Source organism: Panthera onca, chromosome E2, assembly GCF_046562875.1.
Source record: "Panthera onca isolate mPanOnc1 chromosome E2, mPanOnc1 haplotype 2, whole genome shotgun sequence".
Lineage (NCBI taxonomy): Eukaryota > Metazoa > Chordata > Mammalia > Carnivora > Felidae > Panthera > Panthera onca.
The window spans coordinates 30,376,505-30,390,378 of NC_138353.1; the positions used below are offsets into that span (position 1 = coordinate 30,376,505).

Genomic DNA, 13,874 nt, shown 5'->3' on the forward strand with positions numbered 1-13,874 from the left:
ATAATCCCGGGTTATCTGGATAGGCTCAATGTAATCACAAGGGTCCTTAAAAGTAGGAGAGAGAGGCAGAGGAGAAAGGGAAGTAGATATGACAATGCAAGCAGGGTTGGAGTAATATGCAAGAAGGACTCAACCCACCACTACAGACTTTCAGAGATGGAGGAAGGGGACACATATCAAGGGATGGGGGCAGCTTCTAGAAGCTGGAAAATGCAAGGAAATGGACTCTCCCCTAAAGTGTCCAAAAATGAATGCAGCCCTGCTTATACCTTGATTTTAGCCTAGTGAGACCCAGGTCAGACTTCAGAACTATGTGATAATAGATGGAGTGGGGCAGGGTGGGGGGGTGTTGGTTGGTTTGTTAGTTGGGTTTTTAGTAGCACTAGTGTTTCTTAAACTATGCCTTAGCATGAGCACTGGGGCTTGCCCATGGTGCTCTTGATGTATAACCCCAGACATTCGGCCAATTCTTCGTGAGCAATGACACCAGAAAATTGACAGCTGATTAGATGTTGTACACAAGCTCATCATCTGTCATCTTCACGTGCCCAACAGCCACGGCAAGACACAGCATCTTTTTCATCTGGAATTTGATCATGGACTTCACTTGGCCATCATGTCCTCATTGTGGGTCAGCAAGGAAGGGAACTTGCCAGCCTTATTCGGGCCTGGGCCCAGGATTCGTGAGATCTGTTTAATAAGAGATTCTAAAGCCAAAAAGGCATCATACTTTTTGGCCAGTTTCTTGCCTAATTTTTTTATAGTCGTTGAGTTTCTTCGGTGCCTCAGTGTCTATGTGGGAAAAGTTCAGAGCCTTGGCCTCATCACGGTGCTGCTGGTCGCCCCAAATACGGTGAACCTGGAGTGGGGAGTGGACTTAAGCCTGATGGTGCCGAGAAGCATTTGTCCTCCTGAGAGTTGTAGCTCTTCAAGGTGATCTACAGCTCCACCCCCTCCAAAAACTTTGGGTGCTGGCACTGGTTCCCGTGCAGGACTTCCGGCACGGCCTTGTGTAAGATGTCCTGCGAGACCGCTGCTCACGGTGCCGCTCGCTGCAACAACCGGAAAAGGAGCTCTATGCGTGTTGTTTTAAGCCACTACGTTTGTCGTAATTTGGTACGGCAGCCACAGGAAACCGATACAGGTGGCATTCCCCGTGAGCACCTGGGTTGGATCCGGGCAGTCCCACTTACAGGCTGTAGCAGGAGGCAAGTTGTTCAACCTATATAAGCTTCCATTTTCTAGTCAATAAAATGAGGGCAATAGTGGTTATTTCATAAGGTTATTGGGATAATTAAATGAGGCAATTTGCATAAGCCTCTTTGCACTCTGTCTAGCTCATTTTAAACATTTGTTAAAGGTTAATTATTGTTGCCGTTATTAAGACCTGCTGCAACCGACTGTTATCGTTCACACTTAGTTGTAAAGGATCCCCCCGCCTGCCCATCAATGATGGAACTGCAGAGTCTTCCTGGAGGTGGTGTGCGCTCCTTCCCTCATCGTTAGGCTTGGTCTTGGGACTTCTTTGGCCAACGGACTGTGAGCAGACTCCAGCCAAGCCACTTCCAAGGGGAAGCTTTCAGAGCAGGTGCATAGTTTGGCCCTGCCTCTTGTTCTTTCCTCATTGTGACAAGAAAGACATTTCCCAGAGAAGGGCCGCTTCTTCCACCTGAGTCCTGGCTGAGAAGACACGTGGCACAGAGCCACAGCACATGTAAAGTGAGATGTAAATGTTTATTGTCGTAAGTCATTGGGATTTGGGGGTTGTTTGTTTTCATAGTAAAGTTGACAAACCCACCTCCCGTAGACGCTTAGAGAGTCTGCCATCTCACACACACATGCACACACACCTCCCTCCAGACTATCTGCAAGAGCTACACTTTGTCCACAGCTACTCTGACACTCACGTGGGCATTCTGTAATGCTAATGCTAGGACCCCAGAGGCCCTAACCAGAGCTAATCCAAGAACATATGGCCCCATGGCCCCATGTGGGCAAATAAAGGCTTTACCCAAGAAGTTTGGAATTGTGACCTAAAGGCAGCTAGAGAACTTTGCCTATGCCTATAAATAAGGGATTGGGGAAGAAGGAGAATCCCTAGAAATTACGGCCTGGTCATCTTGGATCTTGCAGCTGGAGAAGCAGAGAAGGCACATTTGCAGGGACAGAAGAGTAGAGATGCAAGAGAAGAACACATGGTGGCCTAAGTCCCTAGCGGTTTAGTAACTCCTGGAGTGGTTCACGCTGAGGCGCTTGGGCTCCATGGAATAAGCCAGTCTCCTCTCAATAAGTACCCCCTCCTACTTAAGAAAGCTCACGTTGGTTTCTTTAACCTTGAACCACAAGCATCTTGGCCAAGATGAAGTTCTAGGCATAAGTCTTACTCTTAGGAGGTAGCAAGGAAAAGGTTCCATCCATGAGAATCCCAAAAGCCCTGAGGGACCAATCTGCATGTAACAGAGGACACAACCTCCCCTCTTCCCTGTCTGACTGAGCCCCATCGGTGTAGAGCTCGTAACTCCCCACTTGTTGCAAACCTGAGCTCTTTTGGGCACATGAGTCAGAGAGGTAGAGGAAGATGGTTGAAGTACAATTCATTCACCATTAAACACATACGTTAGACTCTTACTCATTTCTAGACACCACGAAAATGGGAGAAGTACTAGGAAGATAGCCCCATCTTGCCATTTGTATGTAGCTTAGCAGAGGGTAAGAGGGTAGGAAAGAAGGTCAAAGAAAAGGTTCCAGGTGGGAGTTTGGGCTCCATCTCTGCCACTAACTAGCTCTGTGGTTTCAGTAGTCATTTTACCGCTCTAGCCTTCAACCTCCTATCTACAAAATAAGGGCCTAGATTAAATGATTTCTTCCAGGTTTTTCCATGATGCCTGGCCCATTGCCACTATAGCTAAGATCTGATAAGCAAAAAGTTGCCATTGTCCTTGGACTGTCAATAATTTCCACATAGGGTATGAGGCCAGCTTCATCAGAACCGTGCGGGGTACAGTCTAGAAATGAAGATTTTTCGAGCCTCAACTCCAGATTCCTATTCAGTGGGGCTAGGCATCACCCTGGTTAGTGCTGATTTTAACACATGGTCAAATTTGGGTACCACCTTCTCAGGCTATTATGGATTCTGCAGAAATGTCCCAGCTTTCCTTTAAGCACATAAACAATCAGCAGCGTGATAAATTGATAAGCTGTACATTAATTGTTAATACTTACATAGCAATTCTTACCCAGCCTGGCACTGTACTAAGTGCTTCATACATAGTATTAGCTCATTTAATCCTAACAACCCTGGGAGGTAAGTATGTCACTCTCTCCAGGACAATTTTAATTGTTTTATTCATCTATTCTTCCTCAATGCAGTTAAAGACTTTGATCAGGCCTTCCCTATAGGATAGTAACTCAAATAAATAATTAAAATGAAATAAAACACAAAAGGAGAAGAAGCCCTAATTTAAAAGCTAGCTTCTCTGTGAGCCTGCCTCATGCCCACACTCCTTCATGACCCCATGTCAGTATTCACCACACCTCCAGTAAAATGTGAGGAAAAATGGCAAAGAAATGAACTGTACTTCCCAGGGTGGGGTGATCTAATGCAACAGAGATTTAGTTGTGGGCTTATTCTGCCACGGACCCAGATGTCAGGAGAAATCTATGCATCAGAAAAGGTAGAAGCAAGGGACCCAGTTGGATGACCTTGAAATTTTATGATCAGATGTGATATCCGACATTTATACTCTGGATACATTAATAACATGCAATATTGAGGAAATGAGAAAAGGAGTGGGGACATAAGCCACTGAGGATTTTATTGGATCTAGGGAGGGTTCTATCTCAAGGAGGAATGATAACAAGGGACAGTAATTTAAACAAGGCATTTAGTTATCTCACATATTTAAGTTTGGAGCTAAGTGTTCCTGTGTTGGTTCAGCATTGCATCATGGATCCTTATTACTTTCTTTTTTCCATTCTTTTACTCTACATTCCTACAAAGTAGAGATTCAGCCTCCAGCATATAAGCTCATGATTACAAGATGGCTGCCATAACCCTGAGTATTATATCCTAACACTACAGCATCCAAAGCAGGACAGGAGAGAATAAGCCCTTTCGTTATACATCTCTCTCTGTTGCCACACAGGAAAACTTCTTCCAGAAAGAACATTCCCCTTAAACCTCTTTGGTCAGAACTGAGTCACTTGGCCACTTGTAAGGTTTGAATTGTGCCTCCCCAAAATTTATGCATTTAAGTCCTAACCTCCAATACCTCAGAGTCTGACCTCATTTGAAGATAAGGTCTTTACAGAGGTAATCAAATTAAAGTGAAGTCTTGGAGCACCTGGGTGGCTCAGTTGGTTGAGCATCTGACTCTTGACTTCAGCTCAGGTCATGATCTCACAGTTCATGGGATCAAGCTCCTTGTTGGGCTCTGTGCTGAAAGCCGGGAGACTGCTTGGGATTCTCTCTCTCTCTCTCTCTCTCTCTCTCCCTTTCTCTCTACCCCTCCCCCACTCTCTCTCTCAAAATAAATAAATAAACATTTATTTTTTAAGGAGTGAAGTCTTTAAGGTGGGTCTTAGCCACCAGTGAAATTTGGACACGGAGGGCAGGTGATGTAAAGACACGGGGAGAAGGAAGACAGCCATCTACAAGGCAGGGAGAGGAGTCTGGAACAAATCATTCCCTTACAGCCCTCAGAAGGAAGCAGCCCTGCTGACACCTTGATCTTGGACTGCCAGCCTCCAGAACTAGAAAACAAATTCCTGTGGTTTAAGCCCCCCCTGCCCACCCAGTTTTTGTACTTTGTTACAGCAGGCGTAGCTAACGAATACAGCCACCTCTACCTGACTTCAGGAGATGCCATGAACGTGAATACATAATCAGCCTCTGTTGTGTGAGGCAGACCTGTGAGCATACAATAGAGAGGACAATGTCTGTTGGCCGGGCAACCAATGGCGACAGTCCCATCTTTGTTTGCAAGTCCCATAAACAGATTCCGACTAACTTAGCCAGAATAGGGAAGCCTTAGGTTATGAGGACGGGGTTAGGGTTAGGGAGGTAGGAAGGCTAGAGAACCAAGCTCAGAAAAATGTAGAAAGCAGGGTGGGACTGGGGGTCTGGAGAGCAGGAATGACATAACCTTCTCATACTTCCCCCACTCCGATGAATGTGCTCCTAATACATTTTCTGCCCTTAAAATCCCAATGAATCTGAGTCCCAGGAGAGCAGGGACCTAGCTTGTGACAAAAGTAGAAGAGAGAATGCTAACCTGATTTAAGTATAACAAAGCAAGCCCATACTTGGCTGGAGACAGGTAATTTACCAAAAGGAAATGATGGAATTACTTCTTAAAGAAAATTAGGAATAGAGGCTGGGAGGCAAGAAAAATTAAATTTCCACTACACAGGTGGAAGGGCAATGGGTACAGAAATTGGAGACAAACAGGGCTTCCTTATAACCAACCTAACTCCAACCTGGGAACGGGTCCTCAGGGCCAAGCCCCAAGTTACATTTAAGCTGCCCATACTTTCCGTTCTAAAACCTCACCCCCAGAGCATGATCATTAATTACCCAGTATCCATTCCAGGTTCATTTTCCAGTCTCTTCTTCTAGGTCCTCCCTACATATTCCCTTTGGATCGTAAGCCCTCAAAGGACAAAATTAAGAAGGAAACACAAAAGCAAATGGTTTAAATTCACCAGGATCACTCACTTTCTTCAAATCCAGTACCGTTGTCCATGCAAATAACAAAGACAAAAAAATCACTTGAGTCTGTATCGACAAAGCACCAAAAACATTCAGTTGATTAGATCAAGTTGGCAAACAGCCTGTCACTCAGGTTGAGGGAGGGGAGAATCTGGCAAATTAGATGTTTGACTGAATTGACGGGCTGTTTTGGTCAAAATACATCCTTTTTATTAAATGTTGAGAGATCATAGTATATCAAAAAGAAAATCTGCAAAAGCCACTTTTCATCTGTGTAAACATTAAAATCAAGGTGGCATATTGGAAATCTCTAAATAACACTTTGTCTATCTAAGAGGGTGTAATTCTTTGGGTCAGAATAAATTAGGGAAGAAAGCCTCCTTTTCAAGTAGAAAAGGCTTGAGAGACTAAATTACCTGAAGACAGTGTGTCATCTATATCAATATGATTTCTTACCACCTCTACCATTTCACACTGCTTGCATGGTGACAGTTCCATATACTGAGGGAGCACCATGCTGTTTTCTATTTATTATCTTATTTAATCTGACCAGTAATTCCATAAGGTAAGGACTGCTATCTTCATTGCAGAAAGAGGAAAACCGTGGCTTATGTGGTGTAAGTAGCTTCCCCAACTTTACACAGATATTAAATTTCAGAGAGGAGACTTGAATTTATGTCTGATTTCAAAGCCCTTGGTTTTAACCACCATGTTGGTGGCTGCCTTCTGAGAGTATTCAACTATTTCTTCCTAGCCACACTGCTGACATCTTTTTCCCTGGGCTGACTCAAGAATTCTAGAACATTCTTTTCTAATTGTTCTGGGTCAAAGACTATCTCTTTTTGTTAGCTCCCATAAATGCAAAAACTCCAAAGTCCTGGCTGCAAAATCCCTTAATCCAACTTGCCCTCGCCTTTCACAGAGGCTCAAGACCAAGGACTTCAGTAGGGTCTATCCTGCCCCCGTCAGTACTCTTTCCCATATGCAATGTGCGTTTACCTCTTCTGCAGCTCAGTCTGTTCTTGGAGAAAACTTTCACACAATAGTATCTATACAGTAGTTATCTACTGCCTCACCAGGGGGCTGCTTCTATGAGCACAGTGGTAAGATTTTCATTGCATTGCCATTGACTTTTGTCTTATATTTATGGCCATGTCTTCAATTTCTCCTTTAATTTAGAGAACAAGAGCTGCTTGAAAGTCACCAAGGCTTGTTTCAGATTCTGTGTCTCCCTCTCTCTCTGACCCTCCCCCGTTCATGCTCTGTCTCTCTCTGTCTCAAAAATAAATAAACGTTAAAAAAAATTAAAAAAAAAAAAAAAAAAAAAAAAGAAAGTCACCAAGGCTGGCCACTCAGCAGACTGTCTCCTGCCATTTCTTGATCGCTTCTCTTTTATTCATCCCAACTTCAATTTGTGCAATATGACCAAAGCCCAAAGGGAATCAGGGGACATGAAGAAATGGTTTCTACTTGACCCTTCCCTTCAGGGACAACAGCTCAAGGGGGATGTAGAACCCTTTACTATACGTGAACTTCTTTAAATTCTTTGCCTGAAGGCGTATGACAGAAATGAGTAAGAAGGAAGAGCGACCTTCCCGCAATCCATTTTAGGAAGGCACGAAATTATTTTGAACAACCACTTCAACAGCCTGAATCAATTCCTTTAAATTCTAGAATGCTCTTTTTCTATACTTATCTCTTAGACGAGCATTATATATAATTGAGGTGAGCTCCAGGACCAGACCCAGAAGTAAAACAAAAACAAAAACAAAAAAGGAAGATATCTTCACAAGAGTGGCCAAATTTCTTGCCTTTAATTTCACCCATCTCCACTCTTACAACTTAAAAGAATATTTTGTATGTTCTGTAATTCTTTCTCCCCCTTCCCAAATTTATATCCGCTTACCAGGATAGAGGGCAGTGGTGAAGTAAAACGTGTCCACAGAATCATCTGTCCCGAAAGCTATCCCCAGGTGCCCCCTCCACACAGCACTCCCTCCTCTGAGCTTATGTTCTAGTGACAGGAGGCAGATAATAGGTAAGCAAGATCCTTTCAAATGGTGTTCCGTGCTATAAAGAAAATAAATTTCCAGCGCTGGAGATCTGGACCACTCATGTTGCTGCTCCGCCCAACTACATGGCTAGGGCATCCTGGTGCTGCATTCCTAGAACCTGCTTGGTTAAAGAAGACCCACAGAATGGTAACTCGCAGGTAAGAATAGTAGCTGATGTGCCAGGCACAATAAGTTCTTTTCAGGTATTAGTTCAAACAATAATCCTCTTCGATGTGTATAATGATTACCCTCATTTTACAAATGGGAAAAGTGAGGCACAGGGGGGTTTAGTAACTCGCCAGAGGATACACCGCCAGGAAGGGACAAAACTGAGATTCAAGACTAGGGACGCTAATTGGAGAGCTGGCTCTTTTCCCCCACTCGGCTACACGAGTTCTCAGTTAGTTGCTGGCAGAATCTGTCTGAAGGGGTCTACATCACCCTTATCCCCTGGCCAGGTTCCAGTATTACCAAAGAGAAAAACCAAGCCTTGCCAAGGGCTATATTCTTTGCCAGTAAGTAGCTAGGACTGTCAGAGTATCTGCAGCATTAAGAAAACGCCATGCCTGAATCTATGTGCCAGACCTTTTACACAGAGAAAATATGGACATTTTCTTTTAATAATGCTACAGAGAAATAATGAAATGGTACCATTACAAAAACATAATTAGGTCTTCAAAAAAAAAAATCTCCACTGGAGTCCTATAAAAAGACCACAGGTGTTCGTCATTATTTTTTATTTAGCAGACAGTTCTAGCCATTGTTTGTTTTTTCCCCCATTTATTAAGTTCTGGTATTTTAAGATGATTTGTGTATAATAATAACAATAATTTCCTGTTTGCCTGTCAGTTGTGAGCCGCTTTAATTACAGATATTCATTTTCACGAGTTAACTTGGTAAACACATTCATTTGTTACATTGCCTGTTCATTAAATCAGTTAGCACAGCTAGTAACTACGTTAAGTATCTCGCTGTCGGGTTTCAGCAATGGATCTTCATCGGTTTCCAATACTATTTCTCACAGAGACAGACACAGACTTCCTGAGAGTCCCTTCCTCTTGGTTGGTAGATACTAAGTTTCTTATCTCTACGTGAGAGAGGTGTGTTGGGTCCCATGGAGGCGTCCACTTGAGGTTTTGTGTATCACAGTTAAATCGTTAGAGTGCAGTACTACGTAACCAGAGGCAAGATATAAGATGAAGGAGGATGGAGCCCCCCACTACCGCCCACGATGAAGAAGGATCCGAACTCCAAACACATGTTTGGAGCATGCCTGATCACAACCCTCCCCTTGGACGGCTCCCCCACCACCAGCCCAGCTGACGGAGAGGGCCATAACAGCCCCAAGCCACACAGGAGCTTGTTGTTAGGAAAGGCACGAAGAGATCAATGAAACAGGCACTCCTTAGCAACGAGAGAGCAATGCAAGCAGAAAGGAAAAAGCAGACGGAGAGGTCACCAGAAGATGTAGCAGTTCCCAGGGAAGCCCAGCTATTCACTTCTTTGAGACTTCTGTACATCTGTACTTCTGTACAATAATAAAGCAGTTACTTAGCTGATTTACTGGGTGTCTGTTACTTATAACCAAATGCCGTCTGATCAATACATCCTTTGTCATCGTGACTGGAATAATGGTGCTTCCATAAAGGTCTCATGTTTGGTACACTCCAATTTTTCTAGGAGGGAGCCATGGATACCAGCATCTAGGTCATCAGTCACCTGCTGATTGGATGCTTCATTCAAAATTTTCCTCTAAGCAAGGGGGGGGACTACTGTCATGTTGACAGGCCAAATCAAGATTAAGGAGGAAATAAAAGATCATAGGCTACTCCCAGTAGCTGAATCATGAGCCTCAAGAGGAAGTAGGTCATCTGGGGTGTGAGTCAGGATGGAGGAACTTTTGTCAAGTGCTCGAGAGTAAATATTCAAAACAGAATAAAAGGTCCATGAGTTGACCATGGTTACTCTGCTTTGTTTCTTTTGTGGCCTTGCTGAGATTTCCAAAAAGAGAAAAATCCGTGGATTGTAGCTGGACAAGCAATAATGAGAAACTGAATGAGAAAAAGGTTTGATGTAAGTATGGTGGCAACTAGGGAAGATGACATTTAGTCACGCTGAGCTTAACACGGGTCATCTAGGTGGAAGTGTCAAACCCTGAGAGGCACCATTAATCACCCTAGGGCATAAGCCACCACACTTAATAAATCCAAACCAATCTGGTAAGCCCTGAAACTAGTCCCATACTATTTTCTCCGTGATACATGACAGTGCTCTACATTTCTTTCCCTAGTTTGCAATTTCAATCCTTCCTTGCTTTGCTCACCTATCTGCTCATCACATGCCCATCTTCTGGTTTCTCTTATGGGTCTTCCCAGTTATCCCTGCATTCTCCTTTTTTTCAGAGAGAAATCCCTAGGTCAGTGCTGGACACACATGATGGAATTGAGGAGAGAGCTGAGGGTGTCACGCTCTCTCCCAGAGGTAAGAATGCAACACCACCTAAACCACAGGGTCATGGGGAGATAGGGTAGACAAAGAAGGAACTTTTGCAGCAAGATCCCCAAATGAGGTGGATGATGGTAGGGCCTGGTGATTATATGAAGTTATGGTCTTAGAAGAGAAAGAAACTTGAAAGTGAGGAGAAATGTTCAGGTAGAGCAGAGGAGTCATAAGTGTCTCCCTTTAGAGACCTTCATTCTCCCTGTAAAGTATGCTGGGAGTATGGGGCTCAGAGATAGAATTACAGGCATGAACTGAGTGGTAAATATTTGGAGAAGGCAATGCCTATGTATGTATGAGACTTGCTTTCAGAGGAAATAGTCATTTGCGTCCTGAAGCTCCATAGGTTTTGCCTAACATACATCCATTCCCCCTCATCTGATAAAAACCAGCACCTGGTTTTGATTTGGAACCTTCAATGGATACAATTTTATTGGGACTGTCAATCAAAGTGACCCACCCTCCCCCGCCTGACGCATTGGCAGTTGTCCCGAGCTAGACCAATCAGAGGCCCTTCACTGGAATCTGAATCACGAGTGCAGCAGTCAATCCTGAACGCTCTTGGGACTGATTCTGATGGTGGCTCCCAGAAGAGACTGCCTCTTAATTTCTGCTCTCCAAAGGCAAGGAACAACATGAGGCTAGCCTTTTCAAAGTTCTGGTTCTTCAAGTCTTCCTTTATTTTTATAAACCACTCTATATCCTTCCAAGATGTTCCTTTGTTTGTTTGTTTTTTAATTTTTTGCTTAAATTTGTCAGAACCAGGTTCTGTTGCTTATAATTTAAAAACCCCAACCAAGGCAGAAGTAGGATTACCAGAGTTGAATAAAAAGTAAGACATCACAGGGGCACCTGGGCGGCTCAGTCGGTTGAGCGTCCAACTTCAGTTTAGGTCATGATCTCACAGCCCCGCATCAGGCTCTGTGCTGATAGCTCATAGCCTGCAGCCTGCTTTGGATTCTGTGTCTCCCTCTCTCTCTCTACCCCTCCCTTGCACGTGCTCTGTCTCTCTCTCTGTCTCTCAAAAATGAATAAACATTAAAAAATTATTTTTAATAAAAATATTTAAAAAGTAATACATGGCAGAAAGAATTGAGAATTCCAAAATCAGGGTTTGGTTCCCAGCATTGCCACTACTGCTAAGACACTGGGCAGGTTTGAGTAAGTCCCTTAAGCTCACCAAGCTTCATTTGTCACATCTGTAGCAGAGGTTGTACCAGAGCCTATGTAGAAATAGTTTTTCCCACATCTCAAGTACTTTAAATAGTCCTTAGTCCTTATTCTCTGCCATCCACTAGTACTGGCTTCACCCATTGAAAAGACTTTAAGCCAAGGCAAGAACAGGGGCATCTGGGTGGTTCAGTTGGTTAAGCATCTGACTTCTGCTCAGGTTACAATCTTGCAGTTTGTGAATTCGAGCCCCACATTGGGTTCTGTGCTGACAGTGCGGGGCCTGTTTGGGATTCTCTCTCTCTCTCTTTGCCCCTTCCCCATTCATACTCTCTGTCTAAAAATAAATAAACAGACCTTAAAAAAAAGAGAGAGAGTGAACAGAAACATTCCATTTCATCCCATAGCCTTCTTTCAAAAGAATCCCAAAGCCCATGTGATAAGTCAATTTTGTTAAGCAATATAAATTGGCTCTGATTTGATTTTATTTTTTCATTGTCATTTAGCACCTGCTAAGTGCCTCTTACACCGATTTTAATTTCTTCTGGAGCTAAAAAAAAGGGAGTCAAGACATGATCTCTCAAGAAGCTTGAAATGCCACTGAGTAGGTAAACCTGAAATCCCTAGAGACTATTTCCAGGAGGGCTATAATCACATAACCAGCACCCAGCAGGTGTCAGGTCTAAAGGAGGTGCTTAATAAATATTTGTTGATTGAATGAGGGATAATACACATGTACATGCGGTTATACAGACTATAACCTTAAAAATCCAAATGGTGAAAAGTAGATGAATATTTATTTGGCAACTACTCCGAATTTCTAATACGTAGAAGATTAACATAGGTTTCAATTCTGAAGCTGTTGCTCAAATGAATCCATTGAAGGGTGATTATTTGCATTTCAAAAAAAGAATATTCCTAACCTAAGCAAAATGACTTACAGAGTCAAGTATGTTTAAAAATAGATTTTTCTTTGTGTGAAAGGATAAGATCATTTCTATAGTAAGTGAGGGGTAAACCTAAATTGGACAGGCCAAAGCAGAACTCCGCCCAGAAGCTTTGCTCTGTCCCTTAGATGCCAGTGTAATAGAATTTGACATGAAGCAGCATTAAGCAAATGAAATTGTTAAAGCCTCCAGCCCCTCTCCGGGCCTGTCAACACTTAGAGGTCTGGGTAACACAGGGGACTCTTGTTTCAAGAGGCAAAGCTCCCCCTGAAGATTACAATCCATTAGGGAGTAACGAGAGCCTTCTGGCACGGCCAAGTGGACGAGACTTGGGAAAACCTGAGCAGTGAATGCAGTAAAATTAAGATGCGATGGGGGTGAACTACCGTGGCAGCAAGCGTAACCTTCTTGGTGTCTTTAGCAGTGTTAATGGATCTACTTATGGCACAGATGGTGGTTTTCAGAAAAGTCATTTTTTCTCTAACAAATTCATGACTAAACTAAAAAGGCCACTATCAACTTCATTATGCTTTCCAATTGACTTGCTTTAAGGGTTATTCTTTTATTATAGCTCTTAAGCTCCCATTTCTTTTTTAAAGTACTTCTTTTAATACCAATTTTCACAGCACTAAGAAATTTAACACTCTTCAGTGGTTATGTTATTGGCAAGTAACTGGTGCAGGCTGAAGAGAAGCATGAAAAGATAGTGCTGTCGGACAGGTCATTTATGTTCTCCACCACCACTTAGGGACCCACATCCTAGGGGGCAACCACCAGATGAGAGACAGTGGGTGCCATACCTCCTCGGGGAAAACTCTCCCTACAACATGAGGGTCATGGCATCCGGCATATTCCACATTACTCGGTTTCAAACATGATTCTACTACAGGCCTCTCCAGTCGAACTGTACCCAGTTAGCTTCTTCAAGTGACCGGCCGATCTAATTTGGGGTTGATTGCGCAAACAGATCCGTAAGCATTTTACAAACATCCTCGTGAATAACTGTAAACACAAAGATAAAACAAAGTTTGGATAACGTGGGATCAGCCAGAGTTCTGTGTTTTGAGCCAACCAAACAATTTTACTTTATTTTTTTCAAAGCGAGATTGATTTGGAGGGAGACCAGATTTCATAGGAATGAAGATATGTATTGTACTATTATTTGTAAGAGTAAAAATTGGAATGGGTTTCCCGGAAGCAGAGAAATAATTAAATACATTGGCTCAGAGATTCAAAGGGATATGAGGAAGAATATGCAGAAATGAGGAACATCATTATAATGCTAAGAGAAAACCTGACAGAAAATATCTATACACAAGACCGTACAACTATATAGAACACCTGATATATAGGAAAAGTACTAGTAAATACACTAAGATGCCACCAAGGAGTTGTTCTCTGGCGGTGGAATTGCTTGGATGGGCTCGCACACTTTGATTTTTCCATTTTCCAATCTTATTTACATTGTGTCTATTTAAATTCATAATGATGAAA

At 43.0% G+C, this 13,874-nt stretch overlaps 1 pseudogene; it reads right to left on the minus strand.

The window, feature by feature from the left end:
* Positions 1-404: 404 nt before the first annotated feature.
* LOC132689878 (large ribosomal subunit protein uL1 pseudogene) lies at positions 405-6,226 on the minus strand (annotated as a pseudogene).
* Between the last annotated feature and the right edge of the window lie 7,648 nt (positions 6,227-13,874).